At 38.8% G+C, this 17,082-nt stretch overlaps 1 protein-coding gene across 1 annotated transcript in view; it reads left to right on the top strand.

The window, feature by feature from the left end:
* Positions 1 to 361: 361 nt before the first annotated feature.
* LOC589201 (tyrosine-protein kinase SYK) overlaps positions 362 to 17,082 on the top strand; it is a 55,327-nt gene continuing 38,606 nt past the window's right edge. Inside the window, exons 1-2 of the mRNA XM_030995967.1 lie at positions 362 to 476; positions 16,110 to 16,404. The gene's annotated coding sequence lies outside the window, so the exon portion shown is untranslated. The remainder of the gene's footprint in view (positions 477 to 16,109; positions 16,405 to 17,082) is intronic.

The following is a 17,082-nucleotide window of genomic DNA, read 5'->3' as shown; positions in this document are numbered from 1 at the left end:
CATCTGAGGAACTAACACTTTAACAACACTTGCTCGATCTTTTCTCGTGCTTTTTTACCCTATTATATTTGTCGTTTCGTTGCATATTTTTGTAATATAATTATTCATTGCATTATGTTTTGCAATGAGAAATAAAATCATTTGAATCAAGATTTGTTTTGGCCAGCGGTAAATGAAGGCCACCTTCCTATATTGGTCTATTTCTTTGTAGGTTTTAAGTTTCAACCAAGAGAATATATAATGTACATATACTTTCATAATTTCATTTAGAGTACCCAGATAGGACTAAAATTCCAGTTCAGTGGATTTGACTGTTTTTGTGAACTATAGTGTCATTCAACGTAGGTGGCGCTTTAACTGAAAACAAAACCGTATTATTTGCGATATTGCTTCCGCATTGCAAGTGAACGCCTCACTTTGTCTCATTTGTTGCACCAATTGTGCTAGTTTTCCTCTTCAGTTCCTACGTAGACGAAGTGAGTATAATATTTAATACCTCTTCAAGTAGTACATTATTGTATAAGATGTGAAATGTATAATCTAAGACTAAGTTGCGTGTAGACAGATGTTGAAGTTGACAATGACATGTCATTGTTGTGGCGGCGCGTGCTAGGCCGCAGCCAGGCGTTCACCGTGCGCTGAACTCTGGCGTGGCTCTCGCTCTCCGTGGCATGGCGGTAAACAGTAGGGGCGCTGGTCCGAGAATAAGGATCGTCTTCATAAACGAGGATCGTCTTCTTTAACACTGACCGATGCGTCCTCAAAAATAAGGACCGTCTGCATTTTTGCAGACGTTTCATATTTTTGATTGGCGCATTGGCGATGCAAAAAACGGATTCTGCAATGATTTTCTTGATGCAATTTACATTGACTTTGTACAGAGACCTTCACATTATGAGCAATAAATCCTTGGGAAGACGGACAACCCATAAAAGTAGACGGACAACTAGGGTTATTTTCCCCCGGGGAATCCATTTTTGGCATCGCCAGCGGGCCGTTCTGTAACATGAAACCCCCAGAGCGCCGATGAAAAAAAACGTCCTCGAAAATGCAGACAACCCTTATTTTTGATGACACATTTTGTCTTCGTTTATGAGGATATCCTTGTTTATGAGGACGATCCTCATTCTCGGACCAGCGCCCCTACTGGTAAAACAAAGGCGTTACCCCTCTACTATCATATCGGTATTCAATGTCTGAAGTTCAACATCTAATTCTTAACTATAATTGTAGGCTATTTGTACTGTCTAAATAATGAGTAATGAAAACACACTACACTTCAAAATAAAATGCGCCAGCTGGTAAATCTTTGCGATTACGATGGACTACAGCAACGCTCGCGTCACTTACCTGCTTACTGAAGTCAAAGTGAGGATATTATTATTATAAATCTACCACACATGGCTGCATTACCATGAATTCTATAGCTATCCTGGCTGTGTATTAAAAACTGTTCTATTGATTCTCAACATTTCAAACACCACTCGTCTTTACAAAACTCCAATAGGTTCAATAAAAATAGATCTTTAGTGACAATTGATGACACCTAGCTAGATCTAGACCGAATTTTCCATCTCTTTCGTTCGTAAGCCTCTTATTGGGGTAGGGTCGGCTCTCTCTTTAGAGAGGCTAACGAACGAAAGAGACAGAAAATTCAGTCTAGATCTAGATCTAAATATCAGTAAAAGTAAAACACAATCTTTCAACTTTCTGATGTTGGAAAAAATATTTTGAAAATTCAAATCATGAGTCTAAACTACCGTCAAACTTGCTGTTACTACTGATCAGTGACAACGTACTCATCGTGTGCAATTGTGGGCAGTGTGTGTATTGTATGTAATTACTACCTCTCTGCACGTAGTACAGCGCTAGAGGTCAATACGCATTAATTAGCATCGACTCTATGCTTTGCTGGAGTGCTACAGCGCAGCTAAGCTCCCTTCTATTCTAAGTTCTACAGTTACATGATGTAGCCTTATTATTATTAGCCTTAATTAAGGGCAAACTAGTCTAGAGCTAGGCGATAATAAATTATGATATTGATATCATCCCCTCCATTAATAGATTTAATTTGTACCCGTACTCCTTTGTGCAGAGTGAGGACAACAAAACTTAAATGCGTTCATAATCACCCACTCCCGAACTCTTGCTTACTACATGTACCTTCCGAGCTGTGGAGTTTGCTAGATGATCTTTCTTTCTTCAAAGTTCAAGAATTTAACCAAAGCTATGATAATTTGATGCCTGAGTGATAGCGATTTGCTTACATGTACCTTACCTATCTGTTGTTGAAACTATACATTTTTTGTTCAACAAAAAGTTTAGCAAGGCATGAACTTATGTTGTGGCTATTTCTGTTTCAAAGCAGAAGTAGAGCAGTAGAGGACAGCAAATTATTAAGTTTTCACATTACAAATATTGGTTAGAGGTACAGTGGGATGAAATTATAACTTTGTACATTGGATGGGAGAAGCAATCAGAGGAATTGCAAATTTGCAATCACTTGTACCTACATGTATGTACCTCAGTACATGTTGCAAGCGATGTCAAGTTATTTGTGTCATTAGCCTTGCCAAAAATTTTGTTGAATAATCTTGACCTCCCTTTTGAACAGATTGAAATTAATTTAAAGTTTGGGTATTTTACTTTTTCCAATAAAGGTTTCAATACTCTGGGTTCAATGATAGAAATTTACGAAGAGTGTGCCCCAGAAAATATGAAACCAGCTTTCATTGCAGAATTTTTCAATGGCAGGTATTTTTGTGTGTCTGTTTTTCATTTTGAATGAAAGTGTGCAAAGAAATATACACCATTGCAATGGAATCTATTGTACGATTGGTGTCAGAAACAGGATATTACAATAAAAGAATTATTTACCAACTCTGAATTTCGCAACTCTATGTCACCATTTTTGACCCAACCCGATGGAATGACCCGTACAAATAGACTATAGAAACTGCTATTCAGACAAAAAAATAAGTTGGTATTGAGTGCAGAGGTACATGTACACTGTACGAGTAGTTCTCCTGTTGAGTACATGTACAAGTACTACCAATCACAAATGGCTGATTTTGCTCATTTACAAAGTAATAATCAAATGTATAGACTGCCCTCTGTAGTTCAGTTTACTTCCTTAAAGTATCCACTAAAAACACATAAACTTCTTCAAAGTATTAGCTAAAATGACATGAACATACCATTTATAATGAAGTGCGACTCAAGTGGCTTCAAGTGCTTCAGTTTTCTACCATTAAGATCCACTTGAAACAGATTATTAACTCTGTTAGTGTTACCTGTAGGCATAATTAAATCCATTGGATAGGCCAAGTAAAAATAAGTTTTCCAGTGGAATATATTTTCTCATTTGTGGGAAAGAGGATGAGGAATTCAACTAGAAATTGTATTTTACAAGGTACAGTACCTACATGTAAACTATGTTCATACAGATGTGGACCCCCCCCCCCCCCCCCCCTTACCAATGAACAAATTTGAAGCATTTCTCAAATTCAATACATCTCTATAGAATCTGGGGGGGGGGGGACTTTATTAAGTGATTAATTATTCACTTCTCTTTGTTACATCATTTATGTGATTTAAAAAAAAACTTATTTGTAAATTGTTTCTATTTCACCTAAAAGGACCCTTCAAACATTAAGTAAGCCAGTGTAGTAAACCTTAGATCTGTCATAGTGTTGCCGGGGCATTTCTTGACCGTTCACTCACTCAGTCAATCAAGTATCTGTGCATTCATTCGCTCATTGATTCTCTCATTAATTAATCAATATTTGAAGTTTTATTAATTCTGTAAGTCTGTTATTGAGTTAATTCTCATTCATTCGTTCGTCTTTGCTCTCTTGTAGGAAAACACCCTATTAAACACCAAAAGCCAAGCCTTTTATTAAGTCAAAGCAGACCGGGAGCCAAATATCTGAAAAAGCGGCTCCCGGTCCTTAATTTTTTTAGAGAACCGGGAGCCGTTTTCCAGGACCAGGAGCCATTTCCAAAATTGATGAAAATATGTATTCTTTGAAATTATTTGTTAAACGTTACCTTTTATTTATACATACGGTAGTTTAATTTCTAGTTTACATTTTGAGCACTCTAATATTAAATCACTCATACCTTGGATAAATCTGTCATATGTAGTTGTTGTAGTTCATGTTTAATACTATTTTCATGCCGTTAAATGTCAAAAATTGAAAAATGTTAGGAAGGGGGGAATTAAATTATTTTTATAAAAAAAATACTTAAGAAAAACCATCTATAATGACAATGCAGAGCTGCCAACCTGTCACTTTCAAAAAACATATTATTCAGCTTGAAAAAACACATTTTGCCTGTTTAACGTGTTTGTTATTTAGACCCGTCACTTAAAAAAATAAAAGAATACAAAAATAAAAAAATAATAATAATAATTTTAAATTTTTTTTTTTTAAATTGTTAAATATATTTACCTATTTTATCAGAAAAATCCATTATTTAAAACATCACAGAATTTTAGACAATGAGTACGAGGGCCGCTGAGTCAAGGCAAGTCTGGAGTTGCAATCAACTTTGTACATAAAGTCAATGCATCAGCAGGTCCGGTGTTCTGTTTTTCATTTGGCTTTTTGAAGATACCATTACATCCGAAGGGCATGCGATAGGCAACAAAACTGGCAACAAAATCGCTGATTTCTTGATTTTTAGCGCTATTTTGATGAAACTGTTTCTTAAAACTGGGCTAAACCCCCGTGAGCTTTGGAAATATGGCTCCGATTCCGCATTTTAGTCAGCAAAATTTGGCTTTTGGGATGGATTTTTGGAAGTTACATCGAGACTTTCTTGTACTGACACTGTGTGTGTAGTGCAGTACAGCACTGATGTCATTTGTGTGTGTATGCATGGCCTGGGGAAATGCGCTCGTCTTTGAGTGGTGTACATCACCTGTATTGTGTGCTCCGTACTCCGCTAGCCTAGGAGTAGGAGATTGCGGCCGCTCGTATTAGTGGTGCAATTGTTTCTGGGCGATTTTAATTAGGATTCTCATTATATAATGATTTGTTAGGGTTCATTCAGTCCACGTTTAACTCGTATCAAGTAAGTTTTTGTCACATTTGTGAACATTTAGTACTAGACATGTGGAAGTTTATGAAACAGAAAATGTTAATTCTCCCAGACCGGGCGCCAGAAATAAAGATGGACCGGCGCCCGGTACTCATTTTCCCCGTCTTACCGGGCGCCAAAAGTCAGGGACCGGGGGGTAAAAATCGCCCGGCGCCCGGTTAATAAAAGGCTTGCCAAAAGCTGATTTCCATAGTGGAAATTACACCAATTAAATTTAATTTCAAAATAGCATTAATAATGGCAATCTATGAACAGATGTGAACAGACCTGTTTTTCACCCCCTTCCAGATGGCCTGAATGCCCCACATTGCAAGCCAATTTGAGGAAACCATATATTATTAGGTTGTTTCCGTGGCTTCAAAACCAATACACTTCATAAATATCTGCTGACTCCTTTCCTCAGTCCCCTAATCATTATGATTGCATTGATTAGCATTCTAATCTGGTTTCATACATTGTTGATGTCGATGTATTTTCATTAAAGTAAGCTCTTTTTGCTGACCCAGATACTGGCTTTGATGTATATAATTCTATTATCTTTCAGATGAGAATCTAAACATGTAGTTTGCCGTCAGCTTTGATAAGGTCTATCCTGGCTAATGTGATATTGTGGTTTGGCTAATGCGATTTTCTTTACAACCCGAATTATCTAAATGTATTGTACCAGAAACTGAAATTTGACCTGGTTTCGAGCAACATTCTCAACATTATCTCGATCTAAAGAGTTATGCATATACATGTACATGTATGTACATGTACATGTAGATCTCCTTCAATTTTTGTTACAAATACTTAAAGCCAGGGGGATCCTACGCAGAACAATAAAAGTCCTGTTCGAACTTGTCTATTGGACAGTCAGTAAATGATTGGTGAACTTTGCAAAACTTGAAGAATATTTGCAGAATTGATACTTCTGGCAAATGTGTGAAGATGCCTACATAAATGCCACCCCGAGAGATACACGTAAGCCAGGGTAGCTGAAGGGCAGCAAGACACTCTTGTCAAAAAGCCACCATGAAGAAAAGAAAAGATACCACCTTTAAATTTCTGTCGAGCTGTTGCTGTGCACAAGATTTCCTGAAAATAGCTTCTTGATTTGGTCTAAAAATACTGTTGAAAATTACTTTTACTGTGCCGGCCCTAGTATTTTTCGTAGATGTCTTTTTAAAATTGAAAGTTCCTTCAACTCTGTCCATTTTGTGAACATGTCCAGGAAGGTGAGACAGAGTTCAGAGACCGGGAAGAATCACTATCTGATCAAAGAGAGAGAGAGAGAGATACTGAGAGGGGGAAGAGGAAGATGGGGGAAAGGGAAGAAGAGAAGAGGGAGATGGAGAGATATAGAGGAGAGGATGATAGATAGAGGAGAGAGAGAGAGAGAAAGATGAGGGAGGGAGAGAGAGAAAGAGGAGAGATAGATAGAGGAGATAGAGGAGAGAGAGAGAACTTTAGAGAGACAGAGAAGAGAGAGAGAGAGTTATTCTTGGATCATTATCTGTTCAATGAGGAAGATAAGGATAGAAAGAATACACCCAGGGTTTGTATTCAGTTAAAAGAAGGACACAAATAAACGAGTGAAAGGAAATAAAATCGAGATTTGTTTTGGTGGCATCCTGTGAACGAACAGCTTAGCATGTTTATTCATGGAATACTTGAAATAGAAGAGAGAGTTCAAGCACCCGGAAGCCTCGGGTCCAGAAATTTATTATTTCCTTTCCTTGCTTTTCCTTCCTCTTTCTCCACTCTTATGTACATTTCTCTCACTATCGTTAGCTGATTCTCTCCCTGAAAGGGTTCTGTATGAGCCATTATCTTCTTGAGGGTTATATTTTTGCAATATTTTGTAAGGTTCCGTATGTGCAACACACAAAAATAAGCAGGCAATGCAGGCTTGCCAAAACCTGTCCTTGGAGTACATGTACATGTAGCCTTTATTATCGTAAAGACCCTAACATAACAACCCATTCATGTACACTGCAGTGACATTGTACATTCATATCACTGTCTTTGTGAAACTATTTGTGAGCCAAAATATCAAATTATATGGTACACATAGATTAAGTCTGCCATGTACATGATGTACCTTTGCAAAGAGAAATGATTGGCACCCTTGAATTTGCATTCCTTTCTGAAACTTTTGTTAAAATTCATCAGAATTGTAGATTTTTTTAACACAACATCTAAATTTTAAATGTATATAAATAAATGATCTTTGTAAAGTCTTTTTTATGCCTCCGCCACCGAAGGTGGTGCCGGAGGCATCATGTTTTCGGGTTGTCCGTCCGTACGTCCGTACGTCCGTACGTCCGTCCGTACGTCCGTACGTCCGTCCCGTTTGACCGTTATCACAATATCTCAAGAACCATTAAAGATTTAAACTTAAGACTCGGGAATAGTATTTATCACCATAGGAAGACGATCTGATTAGATTTTGGAGTACGTAGGTCAAAGGTCACAGGTCACAGAGGTCAACTTATGAAATTCCTTGTATTGAGTTTGTTAGCGCGATATCTCAAGAACCATTTGAGATTTAAACTTCAAACTTAAGGATAGTATGTATCACCATAGGAAGAAGATCTGATTAGATTTTGGAGCACGTATGTCAAAGGTCAAGGGTCACAGAGGTCAACTTGTGAAATTCCATACATTGAGATTGTTATCATGATATCTCAAGAACCACTGGAGATTTAAACTTCAAACTTAGGGATAGTGTGTATCACTATAGGAAAACAATCTGATTACATTTTGGAGCACGTAGGTCAAAGGTCAAGGGTCATAGAGGTCAACTTATGAAATTCCATACATTGAGATTGTTAGCGCGATATCTCAAGAACCATTTGAGATTTAAACTTCAAACTTAAGGATAGTATGTATCACTATAGGAAAACAGTCTGATTACATTTTGGAGCACGTAGGTCAAAGGTCAAGGGTCATAGAGGTCAACTTATGAAATTCCATACATTGAGATTGTTATCATGATATCTCAAGAACCACTGGAGATGTAAAAACTTCAAACTTAAGGATAGTGTGTATCACCATAGGAAGACAATCTGATTAGATTTTGGAGCACGTAGGTCAAAGGTCAAGGGTCACAGAGGTCAACTTATGAAATTCCATACATTGAGATCGTTATCGCGATATCTCAAAAACCACTGGAGAATTTTCACTTCAAACTTAATGATAGTATGTATCACCATATCATAATATCTCAAGAACCACTGGAGATTTAAACTTCAAACTTAATGATAGTGTGTATCACCATAGGAAGACAATCTGATTAGATTTTGGAGCACGTAGGTCAAAGGTAAAGGGTCACAGAGGTCAACTTATGAAATTCCATACATTGAGATTGTTATCATGATATCTCAAGAACCACTGGAGATTTAAACTCCAAACTTGTTTAAATTGCTCTATGGCGGAGGCATCATTTTCGACTGCGCGCAGTCAAAATTCCATCTAGTTTTAAATGTCATTAACCTCTTGATTACAACTGCAAAAGATTAACTACATGTACCCCCATTAAGATGCAAGTGTTCACATTAACAAAAAGATAATGCATTTGCAAAATTATAATTATACATTTAAACTCATTTTGACCTTAACGATTTTGAGCAGGCACCTTGCAAATACGACTTTGGGCTAGCTTGAACATGTCCTTCTATACCCCCCTTCAAAATTTGCTGAGGAGCGTTTTGAAATCTGATCGTTTTGACTGGGAAATCAAATATTTCCTTGCGCTAGCCTGATTTCCTTGGGAGAATTTCTCCACGTTACTCTTCAAATTTGACTATTTCACAGAGGCAAATGGAGTTAAGAGCATTTATGACCAGATGAAATTTTGCTATGCTCTGGAAATTTGAATAGAGCATGATTTAATTAGGTACTATTGCAGATTTTTTATTTTTGAACTTGTGGACTTTTTATAGTGTGTATTAAAGTTGAAACTTTTTTAGTTTGTGAGATAAACATACCAGAAAGTGCAAGAGAAAAGGATTATAATTTAACAATGAACATTATCAGTACTGTTTTTTCAGCATATCGCTTGTGGTATAAAAAAAAATAAAAACAAAAAACCCCTGGATGATTCAACAAAGCAGGGCTACATACTATTAAAACATCTCTTTCGTTTTTTATTTTACTTTATTCTAACATTGCGTTTTGATGGGTTTGATGTTCTGGTTTGGGTGCAGGGAATATTGAAGTGACTAGGCACCCCCCCCCCCTCCAAAATATGATGGCCTCAATTTATTTATTTTTTGTAATAATAATTTGAAATTATGATATTGTACAGCAACTTTGCATTGTTTTGGGGGTTTGTATATTTTGTTCGATCTACCTGTACAAGGGTGTCTTAAACTTCAAGTTGAAAGAACTCAAAAACAAGAAATGAAAAGGCAAAGTTGATTTGATACACTGTACATTTATAAGCTGTGGCCCCTCACGACAAAAGTTATTCACCTGTCTCATATTCCATCACCATATTTCATGGTACATCACATTTAATGTGCAATGAAGTGCTGTAAGATTATTGCTGGTGATATAAGTGCATACCTGTAGTTAAATAAAATGAACTGGGCCTAAGGCACGAAGGCTTTCTCTTTTGAGGTCTTCATCATTAGCATGAAATGTCAGGGCATTCAAGTATGCTTCAAAAACGGACATGCGCCCTTCTGCATCTCCTAACGGAGCCCCTCGTTCGCGTTTGTAGACCTGCCGGGGATAAGGATCTAAACCAGAAACGACATGCGGCAGGTAGGAAGAGTTCCAGTTACAAGGATGCAAGCCAAGGACTTCAAACAGGAAAAACATGTCTCACAAAATATCACAGGAAAAAAAACAGAAGGCCTGTCCTCATCGGCTCGAGAGTGCCAAATAACCCGCTAGTTTAACTATCCCGATCGCATCAGCCCGCAGTTTCAATTAGCGGGATGTTTGGTCGAGATTATCATCCCAAGATATCTTGGGCTAGTTTGCTAAATATCCCGCTATTTGCCCGGTGCATCTTCACCAGCCCGAAGACTCGCACTATGCGAGCGTGAGTTTCAACTTTCAAGGTCGAGTCTCGAGCTGACGAAGACGCGGTTTGTATCTTCAGGATTATTCCCCAAATCAGAAATAGCAGGCTATTTGGCGATCTCGAGCTGATGAAGACATACCTACAGAGTAGCATTAGCCCAAGATAGATAGGGACGGAAAAACGAAATATGGAATCCTGATTTTCTTTCACATACTGTAATTAGGTTTTCTAAACAAATATAAACTGCCCAGGTCTTTGCCCTGTGCAAAAGGTGAGGGTTGGGAGGAAAGAATGAATTTGTGAATCTGTTTTTACATTGGGATCATAAAATGATGTTTAAAAATGAAATTTTGAGCCGGCGGTGAAAGATGGATGTAGAGATATTGATCGCTGATGCAGGCATCTAAATAGAAGGCACTTTACAAAAGAGTCACAGTACGGGAAAGGAAAACCTTACCTGGAAAGGTAGAGATCTATCTTAAGAATGTTTTGAAGTGTTTATATGAAACTATGGAGAAAATTAATTCTAATTTTCTTGAAAATGGTTAGAATGATGTGGATAAGAGGTCACTTGCCGTACACCCCTTGTTTCTCTTTCGTACTCGATCACTTCCGTTTCTTGTCTTCCTTCTGATGAGTCTTCCTCTTCTTTTTTTAATACTGTCTTCCTCTTGCTCTTGCTATCTAAATATCATTCACCTGCTCTTGTTCTCTCCTTTCTTTCTCTCTCCCCTCTCTCTCTATCCATCTCTCCCTCTCTCCATCTCTCTCTCTCTCTCTCTCTCTCTCTCTCTCTCTCTCTCTTTCAGTCGCACTGTCTTGTGCATACTGTCCTCTCTGCTTTTTTTTCTTTCTTTTCTTATTTTATCAATTGCATGTAGTATTTCTATTCAAATTCAATTCAAATTCAAATTCAAATTTTTCCCCCTTTGTATCCTGTAAAATTTCTTCACAATATTTGTTTTTATCAATTTCCATTTTCCTCTGTGCCGTTCAGTCTTTTGCTTTTCCCTTTTCTCCTTATTTAAATGGAATGTTTAAATAACCCATACATTGCTAAACATGAATAAATTTGAATTTGAATTTGAATTGAATATGGAAACCGGATGGTCCCTGTATTCAACCTATGGGAATAAAAGAATTCAGTAGTCAGCGTGTCATGACATTTTTTTCTCTCCAGATTTCCAATTCCTTTGAATTTTAGTTGTGACATTTTTAGATAATTTTGATTATGTGATTGCTAATTATTTTAATTAATCCATTAAATGTATTGGTGATGTACAGTAGTTCAGTTGGGAGTCGGTTTAAACATGTACAATGTAGTATTTTCATATCATGTTTCATATTTTAATAATTTACATTGAAAAAACGATATGTAGTATGCAGCTGTATGCTTCTGGAGTATTAGATGTGCTGCTTCTGGGTATTTAATGCAAGGATGAACAAGATACCGGTACATGTACATGTACATGTAAAGTCAGTATTAGGGAGGAGAAGAAGAGAACTGATTGAGAATGCAGTCATGTCTACATTAAGTGATACACTAGCAGGACCCGTGGAAAATCCACGGGATTCTAGGGGAGGGGGCCAAATAGATAGATAGATAGAGGCCTATTGTGCTAACCAAAAAAAATTAAGATTATCTTTATATAGAGAATTTTTATAATATATGCTGTTTGACCATGAATGGTGCATCGTAAAACAAACTATGTCAGATAGAATCTCGATAATTACTATTTATTTGCATTATTATTGTTGTGATTTCAATGTAGTTTCATGAAAAGACTACATATGCAGAGGCTTGGATTATGATTATGTTGGCATTGTTCACAAAATGTGTATAATTATTTTCAAAGTAAAGATTTTACGCGAAAAATCGGACGGTTCGTGCACAAATTGACTCGACTGTGTGTGGGACTGTGAGCGTAGAATCCAGTGAAAGATTTTTTTTTTCGGGGACTCGATCTATATCAAATTTGGGGAAAATTTTTAGGGGCTACTTTTTTTATCTTTCGGGGGCTCATTTTTCTTGGGCTAATTTATCATTAATTCATTTAAAGATGCAGTTTGTTAAGTTTAGTAGCGTAGTGTTACGTAAAAAAAGGCGTACTTTCTGCGTCAAGTTTCTACGCTGAAAGTACGTGAATTGTGTTAAACATATTAAATTGTTAGCGTCTATCTTGCGTACTTTTTTGCGTCCCTCAGGGTATAGTAACGTAGGCCAGCGTACTCTCAGCTCAGCGTAGTTGGTACGCAACTCTACTATGGACCCCACGCCAATTAGTGATCGACCTGCCAGTGTCACAAATAAGGCATTAAAAATATGCTCATCTGACCGTAATTAAATGCCTAAAACCCCTGAGCTTTCGGGGGTTCAGCCCTTTGTACCCGTGGACACCACGCCTGCACTCAAATCGCTTTGAGTTCCCTGACCCCCCCCCCATACTTTAAAAATTGATTTGATGCAAGAACTGTATCATACTAAAAGTATTATCATGTTTTTAAATGACCATGACGACCGTCTGATTTTCTTGTGAAAAATGATTATCGAAATTCAGTATACAACTATACATGGCCAGAATAATCACAATCCAAGCCCAGGTTTCATACATCTATTCACGAAACTATATTGAAATCGGGGCAATAATAGCAATTTCAAAGTGTTGTTTAGACTCTCCTCACACCCACGGACAGACCTGGCTACGTACTCCGGTCACCGCTACTCCATGCTCACACACTCAGCTCCGACAGCACCGCCGACAGCGGCGCTCAGCTGCCGTGGCAATACACTGTGGACTCAAGGCAGTTTGCAACTGAACTGTCACGTGAAGGCGTACTATCACAGATCTATTTGCGCTATTCTTGTAGTGATTTCGATGTAGTTTTCATGAAAAGACCAATAAAACAGAAGCTTGGACTATGATTATGTTGGCATAGATCACAGAATTTGTATAATTATTTTCAGAGTAAAGATTTTACGTGAAAATAGGTCCATGGTTTGCGCCAGTTGTCGCAATCGCCTCGACTCGAATCGACTGTGGTGTGTGCATGTGTGTGACCTGAGAGCGTGTAATACACGTACTACAAAGCATATCCTATAGAAAGACGCATAACACGGGTAAGCCCAACCCGTGAGAGCGTGCATTTCTTACACCCCCTCACCCGCGTGAGTCATCTGTTAATGTGTATTTCTCTTACACGCTACAAAGCGTATCCTATAGCAAGAGGCCTTACTCAAGATACGCCGCAGCCTTTACAATGAGACTTGCTACACCCGTTGACGCGAGTGGATTCTCGTCCATCGTGTGTCTCTTCGTCTCTCTTTGATAGTTAGACAGAGGGCGGGTGCACGCCTTGTCAACTCGCTCTCGCGGGTTCGTCGCCTCCTCGCAATCCACGACGCCCGCCGTGCTCTCGTCCGCCCGTCCTCCCCGGCACCCCGAAACCGCGTTTAACGGCATGGACGTCGATCGCGGGGTCGAGGTGGCACGCGGGTTACGGGAGACAGGCCTCGTGGAATTGTGCCACCGTTCCCGCGCCACGGCGGAGGCGAGCGGGGTCGGGGAAAGGCGTTTTTGAGGAACCGTTTTGCCCCGTTTTGGACCCCCCGCGGCGATTTTGCGTATTAATAATATAGATGCTCCCTGCACAAGGGGCCCGCTAATCCAATTTCTCAGGCTACAAATTCAATCCCATTACTTATTGAGTTATATGGGGGTGCAGTCAGTGTATATGTACAGTGGGCAGTAGGCACGTGTTTAAACATTCAGTGCACGTACATGTATGTTTACTACTATATACACGTAGCTTCGGATCTATAGATGTATTCAGTCGAAAATGACAAGGGTTTTGTCTGGGGAGTTCCCCTATTTTTGTACAGTTGCATACATGTACAAAAGTAGATTTATAAAAGTTAACATAGAAGGTGTTCTTATTTCCATCACAAAGGAAATGCAGAGGTTTGGCAAAGTTTCTCTGTCTTGATACAAACTACATTGTACTTGTGTAAATCATGCTATGTGCTTAGTCACGCTACGTTTCCTCTTTCAACACTTTGTAAGGATTTTTCTGTTTGCCTTTATCAGCGGTATCAAAGTGCATATAAAAGAAAAAATTTTGTCGGGGCAAAAACAGTGTTTTCCCAAATTTTATTTTACATTGCAGAGTCAAGCAAAGCCGATCAGCGCTTTTTCATAGTAACTCTTTATAGGTGTCCAGATTGAGAATTGTAGCCAATTGAGTGTATGAATTGGCCACTGTTCCAATATTTATTGGGGGCGGGGGGGGGGGGGGGGGGGGGGTGAATGAATTGATGTTTGGGGATCTCTGATGCTTTACCATGTAGATTGACTACTGGCAGGCACATCAGAAAGTAACCTTAAAGGGATCCTGTAACTTTGTCTCAGATTCTGAAACAAAATTCTGGATTTAGCTCATGATACAATGATAATTATAAACCTTTAGGTCAGTCAGGAACCCCATGACTTTTACAAGCCGATCGCCTGTCTGATTATCAAGATATTTATGATTGGAATTAAAAAATTTGAAAACCGTTCTCCAGACGGTTTTCATAACACTACAGTCTATTGGGGTAAACGAGTATGGTAAAACCGGTCACTCAAAAGATTTTTACTTTTTTGAGGCACTTCTTGATCATTTTGAAGCGCAATTTTTTTAGGGCTTCAATATTACACCATATCACAGACACTGATAACACGTAGGGCCGTGTATCTCAGATTTAACATTGTTAAACAATCCCTTTAAGGCATGGTTGAAAATGAAGGAAAAAAATGTCTTTCAGTAGCTCTGAGGGTTACATTCCTCAGCCTCATGGGGGGGGGGGGGGGGGGGGGTTCTAGAGTAACATTTTCCGGACCCTTTACATGCATATATACTGAACCTCTATTAATGTTAAGCCAACAACAAAATTCATAGGAAATGAATAGGTTACAGCATTTCAGTCGCACCGGGGGTTATATTTTCACCACCTCCATATATATATTTCAAGCACCTCACAGCAGGTATTAAATAAAGTACATGTAAAGCATATTATGAATAGATCATACTCTGAATAGGATGTTACCGAAATGTATACGCCTTGCCGTGCCTTGCACGTTGGCCCGGCCCGGCGCGAGAAAAAGTGCACTTTCATTCAGTGCTTGGGAATAACAGGAAATAGAGAGGAGACAGAACAAGGAAGTCAGAATGCAATTGTCGAGCATTAATTAAATCCAAGCTGGTCCGTTTTTATAGGGTTGGATATATACGGAGAGGCTGCTGTACAAACTATGGCAGAACGCCAGAAAAGTGTGCAAATTTGAGGTTTGTGATTGACTGCTGGCTGTGCCATTTTAGGAGAGAGAGACAGAGAGATAGACAGGGAAAAGAGGATAAGGGATTGGACACTGAAAGATAGTAAGTGAAATTTGATTGAAAGATGAATTGGTATTTATTTGCCCAAGGGAAATTGGAAAGCATTGGAGATGGAAGAAATGAATGAAGAGGCTCGATGGCTCAGTGGTAGAGCAGCGGTCTCGCAACGGGAGGTCCCGGGTTTGAAGCCAAGTCAATGTGCTCGTTCCTTTTGGCAAGGCTTCAATACTCATTACCAAGTCCCTCAAAGAGGACTTAAAGCCATCAGTCCCCTGGTCGCTTTAATGCTTACAAGCACATTCATACTTTCTTATTGGTCAGGTATAAAAGCAATCCTCGAACATCATCACGAACATCATCACGAAAGAGAGGTAAAGAGAGACAAACAAAGAAAGCATGGTGTATAATTAAGCCTACATAACCAGTGTGTTTATGTTGCACATAAAAAGCTTCCAGCACTTGTTGTCAAATTCCTTCGGATCAAAGTTGAAAGTATATCATGTACATGTGCACTGTCTGCAGCAGCTATTCCAAGATTAATATACATGTGCAATTGCATTATTTATGCATTTGAACTGAACCAATTTTGTTATTCCTTTGTATCTTTACTCAGAATCCATCTTCATTGTCAAGGTCATTCAAGGAAAGTCCAAGCAGACAGGAAAAAGCACTTCGATCGAGTAGTGCCACTTCAGGAATCCTCAGGCAAGCGGTGGAAGAGAGTTCCAGGAGTGCGTCTGAAACTGCACCGTTGGAAACCAGTGTATGGGACTGAGGTGGCTTGAGGATGGCGTCTTAGAGGTGTGTCAGAGAAAATGACCTTAATACCGCAAAGCGTAGTTCTTATCAGCTTCATTATGCCGTCGGAGGACACTGCTGTGCCAAGCACACTTGCTTGTAATGTGACGGTTAGTATGACCAGGGTATTTGTCAAACCCAAGCTTTTCATTCCATGTTGTGCAGTAATGGTAGGGGGGGGGGGGGGGGGGGTCATCCTGATATCTGTTTGGTTTTAGAAGCAGAGTAGTGACGGAAATAGATCAATGAAAGTTTGAGATTCACGTACATGTAAGAGCAGTTTTATGCAGCATCTATTTGTTGTCACTGCACAATGTACATTGTAACTGTACAAGTACAGTACCTTCAATAAAAACTCAGAAGTATTTCTTTCCCATCCCTTTTCAGGTTATTGTTAATCAATTAATAGTTTATAAATATTGGGACTACGTCTGAAACCATGTACCATACAGGGTTGTACAAACTTTAAGATATCCTGGAAATTGTAACGACAGGCATGTAGGAAAAGGAAGTTGAGTTTATTCATGTTACAGTAGTGCACATTCATGATACTTTATTTAGGGCTAAACAGGAAGCAACCAGTTCTGCTCTACTGATCAAAGTAAGTTAAAAGAATTAGGGCAAACATCAGCAGTTAAGTGGTATGTAAACTTGGTTGTGTATTGTCTGCCTGTTTAATGATCATTCATGTACTGTTTGTGCAAGTACACTGTATGCATTACTTGACTGTTTTTGTATCATTGGCCTGAATTTGAGAGACTGACAGAGAGAGAGAGAGAGAGAGAGAG

Source organism: Strongylocentrotus purpuratus, unplaced genomic scaffold (assembly GCF_000002235.5).
Source record: "Strongylocentrotus purpuratus isolate Spur 01 unplaced genomic scaffold, Spur_5.0 spur5_scaffold_3, whole genome shotgun sequence".
NCBI classification, from domain to species: Eukaryota; Metazoa; Echinodermata; class Echinoidea; order Camarodonta; family Strongylocentrotidae; genus Strongylocentrotus; species Strongylocentrotus purpuratus.
The sequence above is the reverse complement of the archived record's forward strand: the minus strand, read 5'-3'. Positions and strand labels throughout refer to the sequence as shown.